General features: G+C 42.2%; 1 pseudogene; it reads right to left on the bottom strand.

The window, feature by feature from the left end:
• The window catches only part of LOC138774840 (metabotropic glutamate receptor 8-like), a 35,121-nt pseudogene extending 11,790 nt beyond the window's left edge, over positions 1–23,331 (bottom strand).
• Positions 23,332–23,906: the final 575 nt, after the last annotated feature.

Raw genomic sequence — 23,906 nt, 5'->3', positions numbered from 1 at the left:
GTTTTATCTGCTTTACATATAAAAATCTCAATAAAAATTTGAATGCGAAAAAAAAGAAATGATTTTAGGAGATGCAATTGAATTAACAGGAGTATAACATACATGCTACATTATAGTAATCCCAGACTATTTTACAAAGTCTCTCGGTATTTCAGCAGATACCAGTACATTGAACCTGAAAAGGTCACACCTGATTTTAAACACCTGATTATGTCATAGGGCATATGCAAAAAAGTTAGTTATTCACAATTGAGGAGTATGAATAAGTGTACATTCTAATGAACTGACCTATGTTTAACATGATAAGCTAGAACATTTGCGCACACACACACACACACACACACACACACACACACATATATATATATATATATATATATATATATATAGTGGTACCTTGGTTTAACAGCGTTTTGGTTTAAGAGCTCACAGTTTTTAAAAATTGTGACCTGGTTTAAGAGCTTTGCTTTGGTTTAAGAGCTCCTTGTACTGGGTGGTAGGGCGAGTTGGGGAGGGGCATGGTCTGCATAGCGGGGTCTACAGCACTATACTCTGACCCAGGAAGTCTACCCCACCTTCCAAATCATAGCAGATCCACTTCAGGCTGGGGTTTGCATCAGAGGACAGGACTGTGGAGGTAATGTCTTCATAGTTGTAACCCCTCTCTCCCCGGACAGAGAGTGCTGCATGTATGTGCCCACATCTGTCCTGCTTATTCCTTCATGCTCCCTACAGCCTCTGTATGTCCTGTCAGTTCATGCTAAACACACCCCTTCTCCATTGCTGTCATGTGACCGTAAAGACCTCTGACAGCAGCCCTGCTTCTCTATTCTAGCCTGTTGTACTACGCTACTGCATCATGGGGATCTGCAGCTCTATCCTGTATCTACAAACTGCTGCTGTGTTTTCAGGTTTATGCAGTTACTATACATTATACTCCTCATGCTGATTGCTATACTCTACAGTAACTTATAATATCACATATTCTGCTGTTTATAAATGTTTGTTTCATTTGTTTTACATGTTATTCAGAATATAAAATCATTAGTGTGTGTGTGTGTGTGTGTGTGCAAATGTTCTAGTTTATCATGTTAAACTTAGGTCAGTTCATTAGAATGTACACTTTATCATGATTTCATGATTTATTATGATTCATACTCCCCAATTGTGAATTGAGATATCTATCTATCTGTCTGTCTGTCCGTCCGTCCATCTATCTATCTATCTGTCCATCTATCTATCTATCTATCTATCTATCTATCTATCTATCTATCTATTGTGGACATGTCACTGGTAAAGTGCTCGAGGGGATGTACATCTCACCCAGGTTGATACATAGTGTGAGATGGTGAGTCCAGGAGGCATCTGTGCTCAGCAGTGTTATGCTGCTGAGCTATTATTTATTATTGCCGGGCCTGGACTTACATGGAATGGCAGGTAGGTTTTGGTAGTGGGACTTGCCATTCCCTCCCCCTCGATCCAGTGTGGGTTTTGGGATCAGGTGAGCTCTGATCCCAATCAGCCTGACAAGGCAAAAGGTGGGCTCAGTGTACAGGTCTCTCTCTCTCAGCCAGGAGTGAACAGCCTGCATGCTGTTTGGTGAGAGCTGGGAAGACAGCCGCTGCTGGGGCCTGTTCACACCCCGCAATACTGCCGACTGAAGTGTCAGAGAGGTAACCTGCTTTTGTTAGTTAGCGCCCAGACGGGCAAGACCTTTTTTGTTTTGTTCTTGAAGCACAGTGTTGCTATATTTCTGTTACGGACTGTTTATGCTGAAAATAAACGCCAAGCTGTTGTTTTACAAGTCCAAGTCTGCTGTGAACTGTGTCCAAACACACCATCCCCCGGGAAGATCCCTACACTATCTATCTATCTATCTATCTATCTATCTATCTATCAGGGAGGCACACACGCTGCTCTATAAGTGCACATATACTGGAGGAATTGTACTTCTATAGAAATATTTTTTCATACAGAGTCTCCTCTATTCCCATAGCAGGCATTGTGCATGTGCATTTAAATGAATAGCTACAGTAAACATATACATATACGCTGTTACTGCAGCAGTAAAGTGGAGAATGTGGTAACATCAGGAATTGCTTTAAATTACAAATGAAATGTGTTTAAATATTTAAATAGTTGAGCGCTGTATATTAAGGTAAGAAATCCTTCGGTGCAGATGGCAATGACAGGAGAGTATTGTACAATACATTGAATTTTCCATGTGCCGACTTCTTTTCATCTACAGAGAATATAAATACCTTCCTTCTCACTGTCATTCTAAAACAAACAGGATTTGAAACCTACTTTTACCATTATCCATTCACTGCACAGGTTTATTGAACTGAAAAATAATGTGCTTCATGCAGCCTTCCATAAGTGTATTCCCAATGCACTTGTGTTCAATTGCTTCATAAAATGCACTATTTTAAACATGCGGTAATTTTTGAAACATATTATCCAAGAAAATGAAAAAAAAAATTAAAACAACATTTTTTATGTTTAACTTTCACTAAAGTTTCAATTCCTGATTTGGTGCAATGCCAGGGTTTCTATCTTATAAAATAGTTTTACTGTATATAGAGCAGGCATATTTGGCATATGCTAAGCTCAAGGAAAAGCCATTTGTACTTCTTGAGAAATACTTCCCCGGATGAATATTGATCCAATTCTTACAGACATTGCCCTGTAGCAGTGAGACAAATAATATGAATAACACTTATCTGGCGGTCCTTTTGAACACCTGAGCCATTCCCAAAAGAGACCTTAGTCTCCTCTGAGTTCTAAGCTATCTTTCAGCAACTGCATTTAGAAACAGGCAATAGATTTTTCCACAGTACTTTTTTTTTTTTTTTACAATGATTTTTATTCCCTTCAACAATTTCTCTATAATGTAGATAATGCATGATAAAATGGAATTTTATTTAATTCAGTTTACGATTATTTGTTGTGGATTGCTAATGGACAGTCTAGACAAGGATATGAAAAGACAAGATAAAATAAACAGTAGTATGCTGAAAGAGTGCCACGCAATATTGGCAAAAGATTAAAAATAAAATGTTATTGTATAAACTAAATAATCCTGCTTAATGTATCAATTTCCAAAGAATCAAATTAATTAAATATGCTTTTTATATTTTCAGAATGGAGCATTTGGATGAGGCAGGAATTCCACTGGCCGCAGCACTGGATGATCATTATGAATTCTTATATGCCTCTGTGTTCTTTAATCTTGTATCTCTTTACACTCAGTTCACAATAGATATATTTGCACAGTATTAGTTCACATGTGATGTACATAATTTCCGTCATTGTTGTCTATGCCTTTTCAGGTTGGCCATGACTTATTGTTGGGCTCGAGTTACTGATGCCATCTTGCCTCCAGAGGTACAAGTGAAAGCGCCTATATGGCAGAGCTCTGGCCTGCTATCCCCAAACCTTGAGCATTCAATTGACTGAATTGAGACCTACTGAGCATGTGTAAGGTTATTATGGGCCCACTATATGTGTGTTTACTGTAGCCCAGCACCCCAAAAAAGTTATGGACACTGGACTCTATTTTGAGGGTCCTTGGCCACAACTTAAAGGGTAACTCAGGATCGTGTATTGATTGGGTAACCCTGACCTCTACTGAAGCTTGTGAGCTGGTTACCCTAATCTACAGACATACAGTGGGACCATTTTATCTATTTTTTGTGTCCTAGATGCCCTATACCCTAGAACACTTAAGCATATTACTACCCGTTTAGTCTGTATGACTCAGGCGTATGGAAATAATATAGACATGGTGGCCGTACATTTATTTTAGCCCCTTTTATATAGTACCTTGTACTGTATGTCAGATCTCTTTATTCCTTTGCTCCTATAAAATAGAAAAAAAGCAGGGCTGCTCGCTAGTGTGGTTAGATTGTTTAAAAACTTATTAAGAATCATAACAGCTCTGCATTGCTGACCTTTACCAGTCATGCTATTTGGCATGACTAAAAGTACAGTGTGAAAAAGGATGTGGAGCAACTGCCACTCTCTGGATCATCCTCCTTGGGCCGGTAAGTAGATCAACAGGATGGAAGTAGACAAATGGATGGCTTCCAAAGGCGCTCATACCCTTCAGGACTCAAGAAAAGCTGAGTCCAATGAAAAATGGACAACACATTACATGGGTGCCCTCTTCATCAGAGACCTGATGGACATTGGACTCCGCTTTTCTTGGATCGTGAAGACTATGGGGGAGATCTAATAAACATGGTGTAAAGTGAAACTGTCTCAGTTGCCCCTAGCAACCAATCAGATTCCACCTTTCATTCCTCACAGACTCTTTGGAAAATAAAAGGTGGAATCTGATTGGTTGCTAGGGGCAAATGAGCCAGTTTCACTTTACACCATGTTTGAGAAATCTCCCCCAAAGAGCGCTTTTGGAAGCCATCCATTTGTCTACTTCCATCCTGTTGATCCTTTGTTCCTGTAATAGTATTCTATAGTTTCCTTATAGTGGTCACTAGTCTAGTATGCTGGCACACAAATGAATATGAGACTGCAGTGTGCATCTAACTTATTGTATATGTATTGAATAAAGTTGAGGTTTTGTAACCATGTATTTACATTTGCACAATGTGTTTTAAGTGGAGGCCAGCTCTCTGACGTCAACAGGGGCCAGCCCACTTGAGACACTGTGATTTGCCACACTCCTTTTTGTTTCACATTTTTAGGTTCACTTAATGTAAGCATGATAACAACCTTTTATGGTTGAAAAATCACTTTCTGTACCTGGCATTATGCATAAACTTAAAGTGTAACTGTTATTTTAGGGTTATTTTTCAGAAAACAATAAATATCAATGGTTCAAGTAATTTTAAGAAAATCTGTAATTGGTTTTATTAAGCAAAATAGTTTCCTTCTGTACTCAAAAAGCAGTTTCCCAGCTCCCCCCCTCACTTCAGATGAAGCAGGATTTCTCTGTCCATTCTATCCTATGGAAAGGGGAGGGGTCAAGAGGAGGGAGTTGCGCATGGAGGACTGAAAACACTGTTTACATCCTTTCTGCTTATCTCCCCAAGCTGCTAGATAAGAACTGACCTTTCTGACCTGTGAATCCAGAGTTGAATGTGCCCAGACAGTGAGTAAACAGCTGGTATGTGTGTCTGTTCTTCCTGCTCACTCCTCTGCCTTGACCCCTCCCCCCTCTATAGGTTATAATGGACACAGCAGAACCTGTCTTCACTCTAAAGTCGGATTTGCCTGATAATGCACAGATAAGAGGTGAGAGGGTGGGGGAGAAAAAGCCTTTTGAGCTCAAAAAGAGGCTTTTTTCCCTGACAAAACCTATAACAAAGTTTCTTAAAATCCCTTGTACTATTGATTTCTGCAAAAAAACAAACAAAACAAAAAAAACAACAACATGGCAGTTACGCTTTAACTAAGTGTTAGCACTACACTTGGATGCTGATTTTACTTAACCCCTAGGCGACCCTGGGCTTACCTGTACGTCCTGGGTGGCCTAGGGATGTTTAGAGCGGTGGCCCCACTCTAAACCGCCTCGGTCCCGGGTGCCGCTCGTAGCCCGGGACCGCGGCTATTAGCGGGTTTGGTCCGATCACCGTGCCCGCTAATTAAGTAATTGGATGCAGCTGTTGTCATTTGATTGCATTGGCACATTTTTATTAGAAAGTTGATCTTGTGTAATAGCAATGGTGGCTATAGTGAAACATTGATAACTGCAGATAATTTTGTGTAAAATTGTACTGGTCCACTCCAACATAATATTTTAATGATGCATACTCAATGGCTTCTCCAGTCATAAGGGGGCATTTACAGTTTCTTAAAATAGCTTTAGCGTTGTAGTATAAGAGCGATCTTTAGAGTTACCTCTTCCACCGTGTGAGGTACTGAATTAATAATGGTTAATTATATTACAAGTAAAAAGCACAAAAGCATTCTAAAACCCCATGAGACCACTACTGCAATCTAAGAAATGTTGGAATATGAATGAGTTGCTTTAGAAGAAAAAGAAGCTTAATTATATTTCAATATCAAGGTATGTGCCAATTATTTCAACAAAAAGTTAAAAAGTGATTTTTTATTTATTATTTATATTATTGTTATTACTATTATTATTATTACATTATAATGATATGTAAAGTGTGGGAACATGTACCAGAGTGACAAAACAGAATGTTATATTATTGTTACTCTATACACTGTTGAGCTATGTTCACACTATGTAAAAGTACGGCCGTTGTTATCGGCAACAACGGCCGTACTTTATGCAGTGTGAAACATTGCCTACATTTCAGTATACGCTCCGGCCGGGATCCTGTGCAGCGAAGCAAATAACTGACACGTCAGTTTTCTGTGGCCGTAATTCAGTGAATTGCGGCCATAGGAAACCCTGTCAGTTCACACAATGAGGCACGGCTCCGGCCGCTTGCTTCATAGTGTGCTGTGGGAGGTTCTGATGCGGGCGGGCGCGCGCTGATGCGCCTGTATCAGAACCCTGCGGCCGGAAAGATCATCTGGCCGGTACTTAAGTCCTGGCCGGGATGATCCAGGCACAGACTGGCCGTTACGTGACCCGGCCGAGTCACGGAATGGCCGGTCTCATACGTAGTGTGAACATAGCCTTGTAATGTAAATCCATGCAACATTTATTATGGCCATAATATTGTTATAGCTGTGGTTCTGGTTTTATAGTAAAACATCCTAAAAAAATTGATTTGTGAATTTTCATGGTATAGTTTTATTTTATTTTGGCAAGTTTTTTGGTGTAAAATTCTGGTCAGTCCAAACCGAATCTTAAATGAACTACGCTAAAACAGCTAAACAATTGCAGCTGCAATAGTGGAAGAATTGGGAACCTTTTGTCTTGAAAACCAAAAAGTGCTTTTTGATGTCCCATTAATTTCAATAGGAGAAGTGGCAATAACACAACTTTTAAAGCTGTTCTTAAAATAGAATGACATATGACTTGTTAGGAGCCTTTCTGTTTGTTTCAGGCATTAAAAAGTGCTTTCGTAAGAAAACCGTTCAGAAAACCACATCAAAGACCACAACAAAAAGCGTGTTTTAAATACCTGTGTGAACAAGCCATTAGAGAGTATTACTACGGGAGGTAGTAAGTAGTGTAACAATGGTCTCAGTGACTTCATGCCAAACACAAACAGGCATAGGATTTATTAAGCCATTACTTGCCTCGTGAGAGGTTTGGCTGCATTATCCAAAGTGACCCCATTGGGCCTAGTAAGCAGTAGCTGTAGCACCACTCTTTTCGACTCAGTAGGGCCTAGAACAGCCAGTGGATGGTGGAAGCAGTAGGACTCTGTGAGCAGGCATGACTATGGGATCAACGACATCATCCCACTTGTCCGTGTTCTTGAAAGTGTGGTGAACAACATCATCAGCAAGGATTCCCAGGCCACCACTCCAAGGCTGAACATCCTCCTCCTCAACCATACTGGGCTGGGTGCAATCAAGTGGTGGCGCCTCCTCCAATAGTCTCTTTTCAACCATACTGGGCTGGGTGCAATCAAGTGGTGCTGCCTCCTCCGATAGTCTCTTTTCAACCATACTGGGCTGGGTGCAATCGAATGCTACTGCCTCCTCCTCCTCCATCAATTGTCTGTTCTCAATCACACTGGGTCCAATACAGTACTATTACTGCTGCTGGTTCCACTGTCAAATGTCTATTTTCCACCCTACTGGGTCCAAGGAACTCTGTGTCCTATGTCCCGTGTAATCACTTACACCCTGGCTAATCTTTTTTCACTATTTTTGCACTTTGATTTTTTCCACTTTTTTCATTGTAATAGCAACTGCAACTAAACAAAACTATACCCTATCAGACTCCCACTATTGTAGCTGCAATTATTCAGCCGTTATAGCAAGGTTCGTTTTAGGTTCGGGTTCTTCCGAATCTGAACTTCACAAAAGTTCGCCGGATCAGACCAAACCAAACTTTTCAAAAGTTTGCTCATCCCTAAACATAACTTTATACCAAAGCATGGATTCACTACATTCATGAATTCAATTAATTTAATTATTATTTTAGTTTATGTGGGAAAAAATGTATTATGTGCTGGCTGCATTTTATGGAATCCCCACGGATGATCTTTCATGCCGCAGAGTTCTTTTGCGGGCGCATTTGAGCACGCCCGCAACAGAACTCTCCACAGCACACTATGAAGCGGCCGCAGAAAACTGACATGTCAGTTTTCTAAGGCTCCGCAAGAGATCTCGGCTGGAACATATACTATGTGTATATGCTCTGGCCGGGATCCCATAGAAGATAAGGCAGCGTGTCCTTTCGTACAAAGTACGTCCGTTTTTGCCGATTGCAAGCACACTGATTAAACAAGCACAATGACCATATTTCACAAACAGAATGCCGCAATATGCATGTAGCCTCAGCTACTGGCAATCTTTCTGTTGTAAGTATAAAAATTTCTAAACTAGTAGAATACAATTAACCATCTTCTTAATATTTGCATTTTTGTCTAAAAAGAAAATTATAAATACAGAGTCAGGTTCAATAATAATGATAAATTGGTTTATTATATGACTATAAATAAGTGTTAATACATTTAATTTATGTAAACAGTACATACAGTGAACAATTAAGTTACATTAAGTTACATTACTTGCTTAACTCTAGAAGTATACTATAATATTTTAATTATAATTATATTATTATAATTAATTATTTTATTTAATTATACTTTCTCCTTCCAAACTAAAGATTTTTTCCTACTTCTACTCATACATCTATATTTCTACTGACAGAAAAAGGTAGTAGTCACATGGAAGTGCATTACTTACATTGAGGTGTAGCTGGTTTGTCCAGTGTCCAATAACTTTGTATTCTGCTGTCTTATTCACTATTTGATACTGGTAAATATCATAGCGTCCAGGGGCATCACCATTTTCATTGTATGTGACTGGTGTGCCAGCACTTCCTAGAAGATAAAAAAAAAAAACAATTCTAATATTTATTAGGGAAAACATCAATAAATGAAATCTGTGTCATTATACACATAGATATTTTTCTATAAACATATATAAACAGAAAATAGATAAAAGTTGTAGAATTCTGTGGGTTTCTTACTGTATATCACAGAGGAGTTTACCACACCAAAATGCCAGTTTACCTTAGCCTTATAACCCTTTTTACTGCCTTTTGTAGATCTAGGGCATAGTATTCAGGCGTTGTAACCATTAGTTTTCTCTAAACCCATACTTTAATCAAATGCAATCATAAAGAGTACCTGTCATTACAAAAAACTTTTGACGTCGCAAAGATATCACAAAGTATTTTGTACTTGTCTTGACAATAAAGATTTGAAGATTGCGCTAACTGGATGCTGTTGGACTCTTTGGATGATGTCAAAGAGATATGTAAAACATTTTTATTGGTCGGGGTCTGAATGTTCAGACAGTAAATGATCAGGAGAACGAGCCAGGAAAGGTCAATTGAGGCTCTGCATTATGTGATCTTGACAGCCACATAATGTCTATGGGGCAATCCAGGTCGGGTAGCACAGAGAGCACTCAGATCTCGCCCAATCAAAACTTTTCTTGTCAAAAGTCTTTCTTTTCCAAATATAGGGACTCTTTAAATCCTGCTTCACTCCACAAGCTAAGTAGGCATGGGGGCAGATCTGCAACTCATGTAGCTTTGCTGCCTCTGCCCTCCTTCCAGTCTGTAACGCTGACACCCTAACTGTTGGGCTTTTTATTAAAGGGAACCTGGCACCTGGGCCAGAACCTACCCTACCCCTGGATAAAGGATCATATACTTACCCTCTCCTGCCGATGCTGCTCCATATGCTGGTCCGCCACGGAGAAATCGCCACCCACTCATCTGCGCACTTAATATGCAACTGAGCAAAGATGAGTCCAGTGTCCATAGGAAATCACTGGAGCAGTGATTTCCTATGGACATAGGACTCTTTTCTGCTTAATTGCATATTGAGTGTACAGACAAGTGGGTGGCAATTTCTCTGCAGTGGGATTGGCATGCCGGAGAGGGTAAGTATATGATTCTTTATTCATTGGTAGGGTAGGATCTGCCCAAGGTGCCAGAGCGACAGGTTCCCTTTAAGTGCATTTTAATATGGGATGAGTGGCTGGGAGCAGGGCTCTACCTCCATACCTGCTTATTCAGCATTGGGTAGCAGTGATTAAAGTTGCTTTTTACCAAGCTTGTGGCAACATTTTCTGAACATTGTGCCTTACTGTACATTTTTAACCCCTTGCCTCTAAAGCCTGTTTTGGCCTTAATGACCAAGCCCATTTTTCAAAATCTGACCTGTCTCACTTTATGAGCTTATAGCTCAGTGATGCTTTAACATATGCTAGCGATTCTGAGATTGTTTTTTCGTCACATATGGCACTTTATATTATTGGCAAAATTTGGTCACTATTTTGTGTATTTTTTGTGAAAAACATCAAAATTTTATTAAAAAATTGAAAAATTTGCATTTTATGAACTTTGAAATTCTCTGCTTCTAAAAAAAGGAAGTCATAGCACATAATTTAGTTACTAAGTCACATTACCAATATGTCTTCTTTATTCTGGCATAATTTGGTAAACATATTTTACTTTTTTAGGGTTTTATTGGGCTTAGAAATTTATTAGCAAATTATCACATTTTTGTAAAAGTTTCTAAAACTGATTTTTTTTAGGGACCAGTTCTTTTTTTTAAGTGGATTTATGAGGCTTGTATACTGGAAACCCCCATAAGTGACCCCATTTTGAAACTAGACACCTTAAAAAATTAATCTCTGGGTATAATGAGCATTTTGACACTACAGGGGCTTGAGGAAAGTATTCACCATTAAGCCGTAAAAAATTGGAAAATTAAAATTTTCCAATAATGTATACGTTTAGATTAAAGTTTCTCATTTTCAAAAGGAACATGAGAAAAAAAAGCACTGCAAATTTTGTAAAGCAGGTTCTCCTGAGTATAATGGTACCCGATATGTGGGCGTAAACCACTGTATGGGCACACAGGAGGGTTCAGAAGGGAAGGAGCGCCTATTAGCTTTTTTAATGCAGATTTTGCTGAAGAAGTTTCTGAGCGCCAGGTGTGTTTGCAGTGCTCCTATAGTGCCAGCAGAGTAAAACCCCCTCATAAGTCACCCCATTTTCGAAAGTACACCCCTAAAAGAATTCATCTTGTGGTAGGATGAGTATTTTGACCCCACAGGTATTAGAGGAAAGTATTCAAAATTAGACAGTACAAATGAAAAACCCCAATTTTTCCAATAATATGTTCGTTTAGCTTTAAATTTCTCAATTTCACGAGAAACTGAAGAAAAAAAATTAGCCCAATATATGTAACGCAGGTTCTCCTGAGTAGAACTGTACCCCATATGTGGGCATAATCCACTGTATGGGCACACAGCGGGGCTCAGAACGGAAGGAGCGCCAATTAGCATTTTCAGTGCAGATTTTGCTGAAGAAGTTTCTGAGCACCAGGTGCGTTTGCAGTGCCCCTGTAGTGCCATCGGAGTTAAAAAAAAACATAAGTCACCCCATTTTAAAAGTACAACCTTCAAAGAATTCATTTTGGGGTGTGGTGAGCATTTTGACCCCACAGGTATTAGAGGAAAGTATTCAAAAGAAGACAGTAAAAATGAAAAAATAGAACTTTTCCAATAATATGTTTTTTTAGTTTGAAATGTCTCAATTTCACTAGGAACAGGGGAGAAAATACACCCCAAAATCTGTAACACAGATTCTTCTGAGTACAACGGTACCCCATATGTGGGAATAAACCACTGTATGGGCACACAGCGGGGCTCAGAAGGGAAGAAGCGCCAATTTGCTGGAGCAAAACTGCAGTTATTAGAATAGCACAGTTACTAAAATACAATAAAAAAATTAGATTACAGGTAATTTAAGGTGGTTACAGGCAACCTGGGGTGGTTACGGGTAATCTCGAGGTGGTTACGGGCAACCTGGGGTGGTTACGGGCAACCTGGGATGGTTACAGGCAAGATGGGGTGGTTACAGGCAACGTGGGGTGGTTACGGATAAACTGAAGTGCTTATAGGTAATATGGGATCGGTACATGTAATTTGGGATGGTTATGGCAATCTAGCTTGGTTACGAGCAATCTGGAGAGGGTCACTGGTCTGAGGCAACGTGCGGTGGTCGGAGGCAATCTGGGGGGAATTACGTGTAATCTGGCGTGATTAGGGGCAACCTGGGGGGGTTACAGACAATCTGCGGTGGTTACGGGCAACGTGGGGTGGTTACAGACAATCCCCGATCACTGCCCCATGCTCTCTGCTACCTCCGGTGGCGGAGAGCATGGGGCTTTGATCATTTGTTCAGTTTGTTCGCAGGGATGGGGGCGGCCATCATGGATCTGATGGCCGCCCGGGGGGAGGGAGCGGGTTAGTTATCACCCACTAGGGGGGGCTGATCTGGGGGTCTGATTTATACATTTTCATCTCCCCCCCCCCCCACCGTGGATTCATGGTGGGGGGAGATGAAAGCTGTCGGCGGCGACGGTAATACCCGTTACCGGCGGATCGCTGCTATAACGGTAATAGCGGCGATCCGCCGGTATCGGAGGACTGGGGAAGGGGGACAGAGGAGAAGTGGCGGCGGGAGGAGGCAACGTGCTGCAGCTTCCTCCCGCCGCCCGATCGGCGGGAGGACACCGAATCTCCCCATAGAGGCTGCGGTCGCATTGACCGCAGCATTTATGGGGTTAACTGCCCGCGGGGAGCGCAGCACCCCTCCAGGCAAAGGCAGCGGGAGGAGGCTGTCTGACATAGCCTCCTCCCGCTGCCCAATCACCGTTAAGGACAGCGGGGGGAGGCAGGGAAGCCATGACGTTTGGGGAATGTCATGTTGCTTGAAATACTTGTTTTACATGACGTTCCCCAAACGTCATTTTGCGGCAAGGGGCACTGTCGTTAATTTTTTTTTTTTTTTTTTTTTTTGCAGAAATCAATAGTCTAGGCGATTTTAAGAAACTTTGTAATTGGTTTTATTAGGCAAATATGCCATTGTTTGCATTTAAAAAGACTTTATCCAGCCCCCCTCCTCTCCTTTCTGTCATCCACTGCTCAGAATAAGGAAATCTTGACTGTTTTACATCAGTCGGATCCTGTCTGTGCTATGGAGAAGGGAAGAGGGAGGAGGAGGATTAGTCAGCAGCAGAGAGAAGAGAACAAAGGATTACACCACAGGGAGCCGCTGAAAGCCCCTATTCAGAGGTCAGAGAGGTCAGTGGTAATGTCAGAGAAGATAGCCCGGTGATGTAGCTGTAAATTAACTCTTTGTTATCCTGTTTTGGTGCCTCATCTCTCCCCTCTCTATAGAGAACAATGAAGACGGGGGGGAAGCTTCAAACTGCTTTTTATGATAAAAATGCATTTTTCGGCTAATAAACCCAATTACAAAGTTTCTTAAAATCGCCTGTACTATTCAGTTCTGAAAAAAATTAATGACAGTGACACTTTAAGGTATTAGGGAGGGTTTATAAGGCTTTAGGGGACCACCTGACTGGACTCTTTTTACTGTGTATAAAGATGGATGAGTAAAGTTGTTGAGATCATTGACCTTAGTGCATTTTTGCATTTACAATTTGACATTCATTTTGATTACAAATATAAGAAAGTGACTTATACACACATAAAAGAAATAAATGGGAACATTGCGTTTGATGCCATGTATAATCATATATTAGAAAAAAATTTTGAATCAAATAACATAAAATACACTTGTCTTTTGAAAAGAGAAGTCATTTTATGCTTCTATGACTTGCATTAATCGAGAAGACATTCTCACACTTGAAACACAACATAATCATAATATACCGCATGTACTGTTCTTTACTAGGAAGAAACTTTGATCCTGATGTATTCATATAATGAAAACAATATTTTATGTTAAAATTCATAACTAGTTTACAAACGAAACTCAAGATTTAGACTGACATTAAAAACTAAGAAAGAAAACATATAGAAGGGCAACATAAAAAATTTACATGATGGAAAAATAATAGTACTAATATTCACAACATTAATAAAAATAAGTCAGAGTCATGGTGATATAAAAAGTAAGATATGATGGATTCTGTTCACATCACAGCAGTAAAATGTTTCCTAAAGTTAATGCTTGTTGTCAGCCAATCATGAAAGAACAAATGTAAAAATGATAGAAAACATTACAAGGGTCATCTTTATTATTATTGCCCTTAATGATTTTACGCAAAGATGCCTGATATGTAAGTGTATAATAAAATGTGCAAAACGAGCAACAGTCAGAAAGGGACTTTGACTGCCCACTATTGACTGGATTATACTTAATACACCACATTCCACAAAAAAAATTAAATTTTCTCACTTAAATTTCTTTTTCCAATGGTCCCAAAACAATTAAATGTGGGCAAAATTAAGTACTCGTCTGCCAAACGCTACCACTTGAGAGGCCAGATTGTTCCTGATGAAGGTGCACGGATTTGACAACAAAGCCACTTAACATGTTCAATCCATAGATATTTGTGCCAACTCCGCCTAAGAAGTTGAAGTGGACCTGATAGAATGTGATCTGAACCCTTAAGGAAGATGCATATCTGAAGAGAATGAACTTTTTTTGCTCAGGACCTCAGTGATCAGGCGAAAAGGTGGAAACACACACCAGAATCCTCTTCCAAGAGATTGAGAGCTCTGTTTTGTCTGAATGTCATATCAATGTCTGGGAGTCCCAGAAGTTTGAGTTTTTAATGAAAAACATCTAAATTCAGGGTCCTGCTGTTGAGTTCACCAGATTCGGGCTTAGCCAGTCCACTTTCTAGTTCAATGTTCCCCTGATCGGAACTGCCTAAAGATCCAGAAGATGAAAGTCTGCCCAGGTCATTAATAGGTGACATTATCCCTCCCTTCTTGTTGATATAAAACACTGCAGGGAGGCTGTCAGAGGGGTCCAAGACCCTACAATGTAGGACAAGCAGGCCGAAAGAAATTAAAGTCAGGGGAACAGCCCCCGATTCCCCTCTGTTGGAGGAAAACTGTGCTTTTGCTTGGTCCAATGGGAATCCACCAGACAACCCAAAGAAAAGTCCAGCCATAAATCAAAATTATAGTACAACAAAAACCATGTAAATAACCAAAGTAATTGCACAAATACATAGAAATATAACAAAATCCTTTATTTCAATATACATGATACATAAAAATTAGTAAAAACCAGAAAATGTCATGGGAAAGACAGAAATCACAAAACCTTTGTGATTTCTGTGTCGTGGATAAGACTCAAAGATCCATGACCATGTCCAAACCCCAAGGACACCTTTTCTACTGATGAAGAATGTCCCTTTGTGCTCTGGCCCATGGTACCGCATCTAAAAAGGAAGTCAGGAGGATGCTATGTCACACAGCATCCCCCTGCTGCCTCTGCCCGGAGGGGAGCCGCGCTCCCCCCGGGCAGTTAACCCCATAAACGCCGCGGTCAATGCGTCCGCAGCGTCTATGGGGAGATCGGGTGATCTCCACGGTGGGGGGAGATGAAAAATGTCCCCTCAGACCCCAGATCAGCCCCCCGATCAGACCCCAGATCACCGTACCCGGGCGGCCATCAGATCCAAGATGGCCGCCCCCATCCCTGCGATGTTTGTTCGCAGGGATGGAAATAAAATAATGATCAAAGCCCCATGCTCTCCGCCACCGGAGGTAGCGGAGAGCATGGGGCAGTGATCGGGGACCCCCCCGTGTGGTCCCGGAGCAGGCGATCGGCGGTATATACTATATACCGCCGATCGCCTGTTCCCAGTGCTGCCGACACTTTTTATCCCCTGTCACCATAAATCATTGGTGACAGGGGATAAAAAAGTGTTACAGTGTCGCCCACCAAGTCGCCCCCCACCCCCCCTGTCACCCCCCGTCCCCCAGTCACCCCCCCTTCCCCATATACTCACCGGATCCACGGAGCTCCTTCCTCCTCAACGTCCTGGCTGGTTATGAAGTGTGCATGCGCTTCACAACCAGCCAACTCTGAAAATTTAAAGTGACAGAGACCAATTTGGTCTCTGTCACTGAACTATGATTACTGTGATAGAAAATATCACAGTAATCATAGTAATACAGTGAAACAAATGTGTAAAAGTACAAAAAGTGACAAACACACAAAAAAATAAAACACACTTTTTTTTATTATAGTAATAACTGCAGTTTACTCCCAGATTATTCCTAACCCCCCAGATTACCCGTAACCGCCCCAGGTTGCACATAACCGCCCCAGATTGCACGCAACCACCGCACGTTGCCCGTAACCACCACACGTTGACCGTGACCACCGCACACTGCCTCTAACCACCCCACGTCGCCTCTAACCACCGCACGTCGCCTCTAACCACCCCACGTCGCCTCTAACCACTGCACGTCGCCTCTAACCACCGCACACTGCCTCTAACCACCGCACGTCGCCTCTGACCATCCCACGTCGCCTCTGACCACCGCACGTCGCCTCTAACCACCGCACAACGCCTCTAACCACCGCACGTCGCCTCTGACCACCGCACGTCGCCTCTGACCACCGCACGTCGCCTCTAACCACCGCACGTCACCTCTAACCACCCCACGTCGCCTCTAACCACCGCACGTCGCCTCTGACCACCGCACGTCGCCTCTGACCACCGCACGTCGCCTCTAACCACCGCACGTCGCCTCTAACCACCCCACGTCGCCTCTAACCACCGCACCTCGCCTCTAACCACCGCACGTCGCCTCTAACCACCGCACACTGCCTCTAACCACCGCACGTCGCCTCTAACCACCGCACGTCGCCCCTGACCACCTCAGGTCGCCTCTAACCACCGCACGTTTCCTCTAATCACCGCACATTGCCTCTGACCACCGCACGTTGCCTCTGACCACCGCACGTTGCCTCTGACCACCGCACGTTGCCTCTGACCACCGCACGCTGCCTCTGACCACCGCACGCTGCCTCTGACCACCGCACGTTGCCCCTGACCATCCCACGTTGCCCCTGACCATCCCACGTTGCCCCTGACCACCGCACGTTGCCCCTGACCACCGCACGTTGCCCCTGACCACCGCACGTTGCCTCTGACCACCCCATGTTGCCCGTAACCACTGCACGTTGCCCTTAACCACCGCACGTTGCCTCTAACCACCCCAAATTGCCAATGACCCCCTCCAGATTGCCCATAACCACGCCAGATTGCCGTAACCAACCCAAATTACATATAAGCACTTTAGTTTATCCGTAACCAACCCAGATTGTCCGTAACCACCTCACGTTGGCCGTAACCACAGCAGGTTGCCTGTAATCATCTCAAGATTACCCGTAACCACAGCAGGTTGCCCATCACCACCCCAGATTACCCGTAACCACCCCACATTACCTGTAATCTCATTTTTTATTGTATTTTAGTAACTGCGCTGTTCTAATAACCATTACTAGCTGAGGTTTTGCTCCAGCAAATTGGCGCTCCCTTCCTTCTGAGCCCGGCTGTGTGCCCATACAGTGGTTTATGCCCACATATGGGGTACTGTTCTACTCAGGAGAACCTGCGTTACAGATTTTGGGGTGAATTTTTTCTCTTATTCCTCGTGAAATTTAGAAATGTTAAACTAAACCAAAATATTATTGGAAAAATTCGAGTTTTTCATTTTTAATGGCCAATTTTGAATACTTTCCTCTAATACCTGTGGGGTCAAAATGCTCACCACACCCCAAGATGAATTCTATGAAGGGTGCACTTTCTGAAATGGGGTGACTTATGTTTTTTTTTTTTTCTCTGCTGGCACTACAGGGGCTCTGCAAATGCACCTGGCGCTCAGAAACTTCTTCAGCAAAATCTGCACTGAAAATGCTAATTGGCGCTCCCTTCCTTCTGAGCCCCGCTGTGTGCCCATACAGTGGATTATGCCCACATATGGGGTACCGTTCTACTCAGGAGAACCTGCTTTACAGATTTTGGGGTGAATTTTCTCCCCTGTTCCTCGTGAAATTGAGAAATTTCAAACTAAAGGAACATTTTATTGGAAAAATTCGAGTTTTTCATTTTTACTCTCTACTTTTTAATACTTTCCTCTAATACCTGTGAGGTCAAAATGCTCACCACACCCCAAAAATGAATTCTTTGAGGGGTGTACTTTCCAAAATGGGGTGACTTATGGGGAGATTTTACTCCGCTGGCACTACAGGGGCTCTGCAAACGCACCTGGCGCTCAGAAACTTCTTCAGCAAAATCTGCACTGAAAATGCTAATTGGCGCTCCTTCCCTTCTGAGCCCGGCTGTGTGCCCATGCAGTGATTTATGCCCATGTATGGGGTACCGTTCTACTCAGGAGAACCTGCGTTACAGATTTTGGGGGTACTTTTTTTCTCCTGTTCCTTGTGAAATTGAGAAATTTCAAACTAAACTAACATATTATTGGAAAAATTCAGGTTTTTCATTTTAACTGTCTAATTCTGAATACTTTCCTCTAATACCTGTGGGGTCAAAATGGTCACCACACACTAAGATGTATTCTTTGATGGGTATACTTTCGAAAATGGGGTGACTTATGGGGGGGTTTCTCTCTGCTGACACTACAGGGGCACTGCAAACACACCTGGTGCTCGGAAACTTCTTCAGCAAAATCTGCATTAAAAAAGCTAATTGGCGCTCCCTTCCTTCTGAGCCCTGCTGTGTGCCCATACAGTGGTTTACGCCCACATCTGGGGTACCGTTGTATTCAGGAGAACCTGCGTTACAAATTTTGGGAAGCTTTTTTTCTCATGTTCCTTTTGAAAATTAGAAATTTTAATCTAAACGTATATATTATTGGAAAATTTAAATTTTCAATTTTTTTACGGCCTGATGGTGAACACTTTCCTCCAGCCCCTGTAGGGTTAAAATGCTCATTATACCCCTAGATTAATTCTTTAAGGTGTCTAGTTTCCAAAATGGGGTCACTTATGGGGGTTTCCAGTATACAAGCCTCCTAAATCCATTTAAAAAAAGAACTGGTCCCTAAAAAAAAATCCATTTTGGAAATTTCATGAAAATTTGATATATTGCTATTAAATTTTGAAGTCCCGTAACACCTTAAAAAAGTAAAATATGTTTACCAAATTATGCCAGAATAAAGAAGACATATTGATAATGTGATTTAGTAACTAATTTATGTGCTATGACTTCCTTTTTTAAGAAGCAGAGCATTTCAAAGTTCATAAGATGCAAATTTTTCAAATTTTTCATGATATTTTGATGTTTTTCACAAAAAAAAAACACAAAGTAGTGACCAAATTTTGCCACTAACATAAAGTGCCATATGTGACGAAAAAACTATCTCAGAATCGCTAGCATACTTTAAAGCATCACTGAGCTATAAGCGCATAAAGTGAGACAGGTCAGATTTTAAAAAATTAGCTTGGTCATTAAGGCCAAAACAGGCTTTAGAGGCAAGGGGTTAAAGGGCTAAAGACAATGATGATACTTAAAACCCAAACTGACATTTAAGATGCCACCAGTTGAGGTATGTACACCTTAGGTCGATCTAGGACGTGTAATCATTATACTAACACAAAAAAACAGAAAAGACTGCCATGACTCACAACACCCTGTTTTTAACTGCCACTGCAGTTTCTGAGCCAAAACAAAGGGTGCATTCAAAAAGATCAGCGTCTGGCTTTGGCTCCAAAACTGCGATGGCAGTCTTCCACAACTGCTGGGTGACTGCAGTTGAGAGTTGAGCAAAATAGGATGAAGACCACACCCTTTGAAAACATTTTTGCAACAGACTTTCAGTTTCACCCTACATCCTACTATGCACATTTGGGCTATTTTCCTACTTAGGAAACATACTGAGGAGGCGACCATCTCAATATATAGACGGGGCAAATAATGATCATGAAACGGCCTGCCTTTCCCCAAAGTGAGAACATATCCTTGCTATCATTTTCAGGTGCATGAGCCCTTAATAAGATCTTTTTTAAAAGCAATATTTGCTGGTCATTTATATACTGTACAATATAGTCAGTGTATTTTGTGTAATAGAAAATGCCTACTTTAGCTTACATTCAAATTTAATTCCCAGTTTAAAAACTTATTTCTATTTATTTGTTCTAAATTCTTAAATAACCGTACATAATGTTGAAAAGAAAATTTCAGTGTATGAATCTAAGATAGCATGCTCTTGCATATAACTGTTTTATTATAAGGATTTAAGAACTATGTGTAGATCAAAAGAAAAAAACTGTAGATTGGACACATTTCTTCACAATATGTCCCTTTTCATCTTTTAGTTGCAACAAAATAAAGGAATCAGTTTGAGCAATTTGGATTTGTTCTGCAACCTGAACCTTATTGTGTATTTCTAGCTCAATGAAAATATTTCCTTTAACAAAGAACCAAAGGCCTGTTATTGATGTTGGGCAGCCATGCAAAGAAATAATACTGCCAGTAGAAAGATAGTCATATAAAATATATTGAAATTCATATTCCAGGATATATTTACCACATTTTCTGTGATGATCCGGATATACTTGAATCAGCCATGACAATAAAACTCAACCTGCCTAAACTTTTCTCCTGTAAGTTTTGAGCTGGGGTCTCCATGGATTTAACTTATTTTGCCAGCATATTCCACACATGTTAATTAAGATTTGAGGAATTTAGAAGACAAGTAAACACCTTAATTGCAAACCACACCTGAACTGGAGGCAAAAGTGGGGCAAAAGTGGCCATGTTTTTGTAGCACTGGAAAACCCCTTTAAGTAATTGTCATGATTAGGTGCAGATCAATGGAGCAGCTGGATTGCCCTATGCAGGCTACATTGCTGTGTTATTATTTTCTGGTATCATGTACATATTTTTCATATCAGCGATTCTTCTCATATAATACTAGAGCTGGCAGCAAGGAGCAATGTATTCCACAAGCAGCAGTGTATGTGTTTTTTTTTAAGGAGGGGGAGCTTTAGTAGTGGGGGAGCACTAAGCAGCAGTGTATGTGGGGGGAAAGGGGGGGGGGGGCGTAGTTGTGGGAGAAGCCTGAGCAGCAGTATATATGAGGAAGGCATTACTGAGTAACAGTATACTGTATGTGAGGAGGCCATGGGTAATCACAGTCGAGGTAACCACTGCCTCAGTTGCAGTCACTGATGAAGTGGGAGTACTGTAGATTAAGTGACAACCAATTATTTGACTGGTTTGGCTGCTGCGGAGCCAGGAGCTTGCCTAGCTAGTAGCCAGGCTGAGATCAGTTGCAGTAGCAGAAGCAGACTGGATTAGGAGTAATGCCAGGAACAGACAATTCAGATCCTCATCCAAGACTTCTGATGTTTTTGACAAAGGAAGGTCTGAGAGGAATCACCCAAGGATGTGTGATGGCCACTGCCCACCATCCTTGTGGACCCTTTGTAGGTGTACAGTATACCTGCTCAAGAAGGAATTCCCACTTGACTGCTCCCCAACTCACAAACAGGGTTCTCCTCTTTCTGGAGGAGTTTTGCCAGGCACTTGTGTTAACATCCATCTCCTAACATCCCACTCCAGCTCTTTTTTCGTCTTGATCCAGCTACAATGGTTCCTGTCTGGCCCAGCAGGGTTTGGCTTAGGGAGCAGTATAGATTTGAGCCATTTCTCATTGCCATGGTGGAATGATACTTGCTTTAGGACTCAGAGGCCTCAGCATGAAAGTGGCAGCCTCATAGTGGGTTGCTCAGATGTTAAGGTCGATGCCTCCTCTTGCTCCATCAGTTCACTCAAACTGGATGACACAGCCCCACTGTGGGTAAAGGTGCTGGAGGAGAAGTCACTTGAGATGCCTGTAGTACTCTCAGGTTTGGGCTTAGGGAGCTGCACAGATTTCTGTAATTTCTTGTCCCCACACAGCCATTGTGGGATGCTTCCGGATCCAGGGGCCTCAGCATCAGTGGTCACCCTCATAGTAGTTTACTCAGATGTTAAGGCCAATGTTTCCGCTTGCTGCATCCAGTCCCCTTAACTGGATGACATCCTTTAGGTTGAGGAGCTGGAGGAGAAGTTACATTCCTCACTTGAGATGGCTCAAATACTCTCGGGTGTGGCTTGTGAGGAAGCGCCCTCACAGTGCTGCTCTCTGCTCGCCATGCTGACTGCTTATGAGCACTCTCCTCCCACTAAGCCAGTGTCATGGCTTCTCATTTGGGCATTAGGCTTGCCTAAATAGGCAGTGCTGTGTGAATTCTAAGGGTAGCTTCACACACACCGTATCGTGTGTTAATGACCACATTTTTTTGCAAAGTTTCAAAATAAACCCAGGTTCAACAGGTTCCCGTTGTTTATCTCTAACTATGATATAAAGGGCTGTCCACAACCAGTCCCATTCATACATCTGTGGTGTGATCTTCCAATACTGCCCGTCAAGTAATCTCCATTCCTCTCAAAATCTACTTGTGCTTTCCCCTTGCCCACATATCTTCAAGATTTCTCCTGTGCTTCCACCATACAGTGGCAACCTAAAAACCCATCTCATTAGGAAAGCCAACAACCTAAAAAGCCTGATGCTACTGTCTTGCACTTTGAATTTATTGCTTACAAATGACCAGCTATCTCCCTAACCAACTTTTTCATTTTCCTTCCCTTACAGATTGTAGGCCCTCATGGACAGCACCTTCTCTCTGAGCCCAAAAAGCATCCAATTTGTGTGTACAAGTTTATATGTGTATGTCTTTTTTCCTTTCACATGCTGTTTGTCCGGTGGACCAAACTCACCATAATCCTATAAAATTCTCCAATAACATATATAAAACAATGATACAGTATAGCAATGGTTTATTTACTGTACACAAAATGACACTTCATAAACCTCGTGATACTTCTTAAAACGACACAGAGCCAAATATATGTATTGTATAATATTATATGGTCAAAGAGATAGGTACAAAAAGTTCATGTGGGCATTAGAGACAGTGGGGCAGATAGGTGCCCTGCCTTGTAGCAATGTGTAATATTAACGTTAGGAAAAGGGGTCCTAACCAGTGGTGTAGCTACCACAGTTGCAGCGGTCCCGGACGGGCCACTACCAAGGGGGACCCGTAAGGCCCCCCCCTTGCCACTGTACTGCTCCCCTCCCACTCCCTCTTGTGACCACAAACAATGTTTTGCTTGCAATCACAAGAATGAGGCTGGGAGTGGCCCCCGGCTAACTTGTGGCTCCCAGCTCCCTGGCTCTATTCTGTCCCGTCCCCGGCAGGCTGCATCACACACACCAGTGAGCGCCGGGGCAGTGACGGGGTGCACACAGAGCTCACTGGTATGTGTGCGCTGCATAGTTACCAACAGTTTTGCTGGGACTGTTCCTCTGAGGAGACAGTCCCGGCAAAGCCATGTCCTGGGAACCTCCGCCAACCCCCCCCCCCCGCCGCGGGAAGCCCCCCCGCCAGCGCGTGTGACTAGGAGGCAACAGAAAACCATACAGGTGAGGATGATGATGAAGGAACAAGAGGATGATGAGGGGTGTAGTGGTATGATGAGGAAAGGGGGGATGATGAGGGGTGTAGTGGTATGATGGTGAAGGAACAAGAAGAGGATGATGGGGTGTAGTGGTATGATGATGAAGGAACAAGAGGATGATGGGGGTGTAGTGGTATGATGATGAAGGAACAAGAGGATGATGAGGGGTGTAGTGGTATGATGATGAAGAAACAAGAGGATGATGAGGGGTGTAGTGGTATGATGATGATGGAAAAAGAGGATGATGAGGGGTGTAGTGGTATGATGATGCAGGAACAAGAGGATGATGAAGGGTGGTGTAGTGGTATGATGATGCAGGAACAAGAGGATGATGAGGTGTGTAGTGGTATGATGATGAAGGAACAAGAGGATGATGAGGGAAGTATTAGTATGATGATGAAGGAACAAGAGGATGATAAGGGATGTAGGGTATGATGATAGAAAGGGCAG

Source organism: Dendropsophus ebraccatus, unplaced genomic scaffold, assembly GCF_027789765.1.
Source record: "Dendropsophus ebraccatus isolate aDenEbr1 unplaced genomic scaffold, aDenEbr1.pat pat_scaffold_1132_ctg1, whole genome shotgun sequence".
Taxonomy (NCBI): domain Eukaryota; kingdom Metazoa; phylum Chordata; class Amphibia; order Anura; family Hylidae; genus Dendropsophus; species Dendropsophus ebraccatus.
The sequence above is the reverse complement of the archived record's forward strand: the minus strand, read 5'-3'. Positions and strand labels throughout refer to the sequence as shown.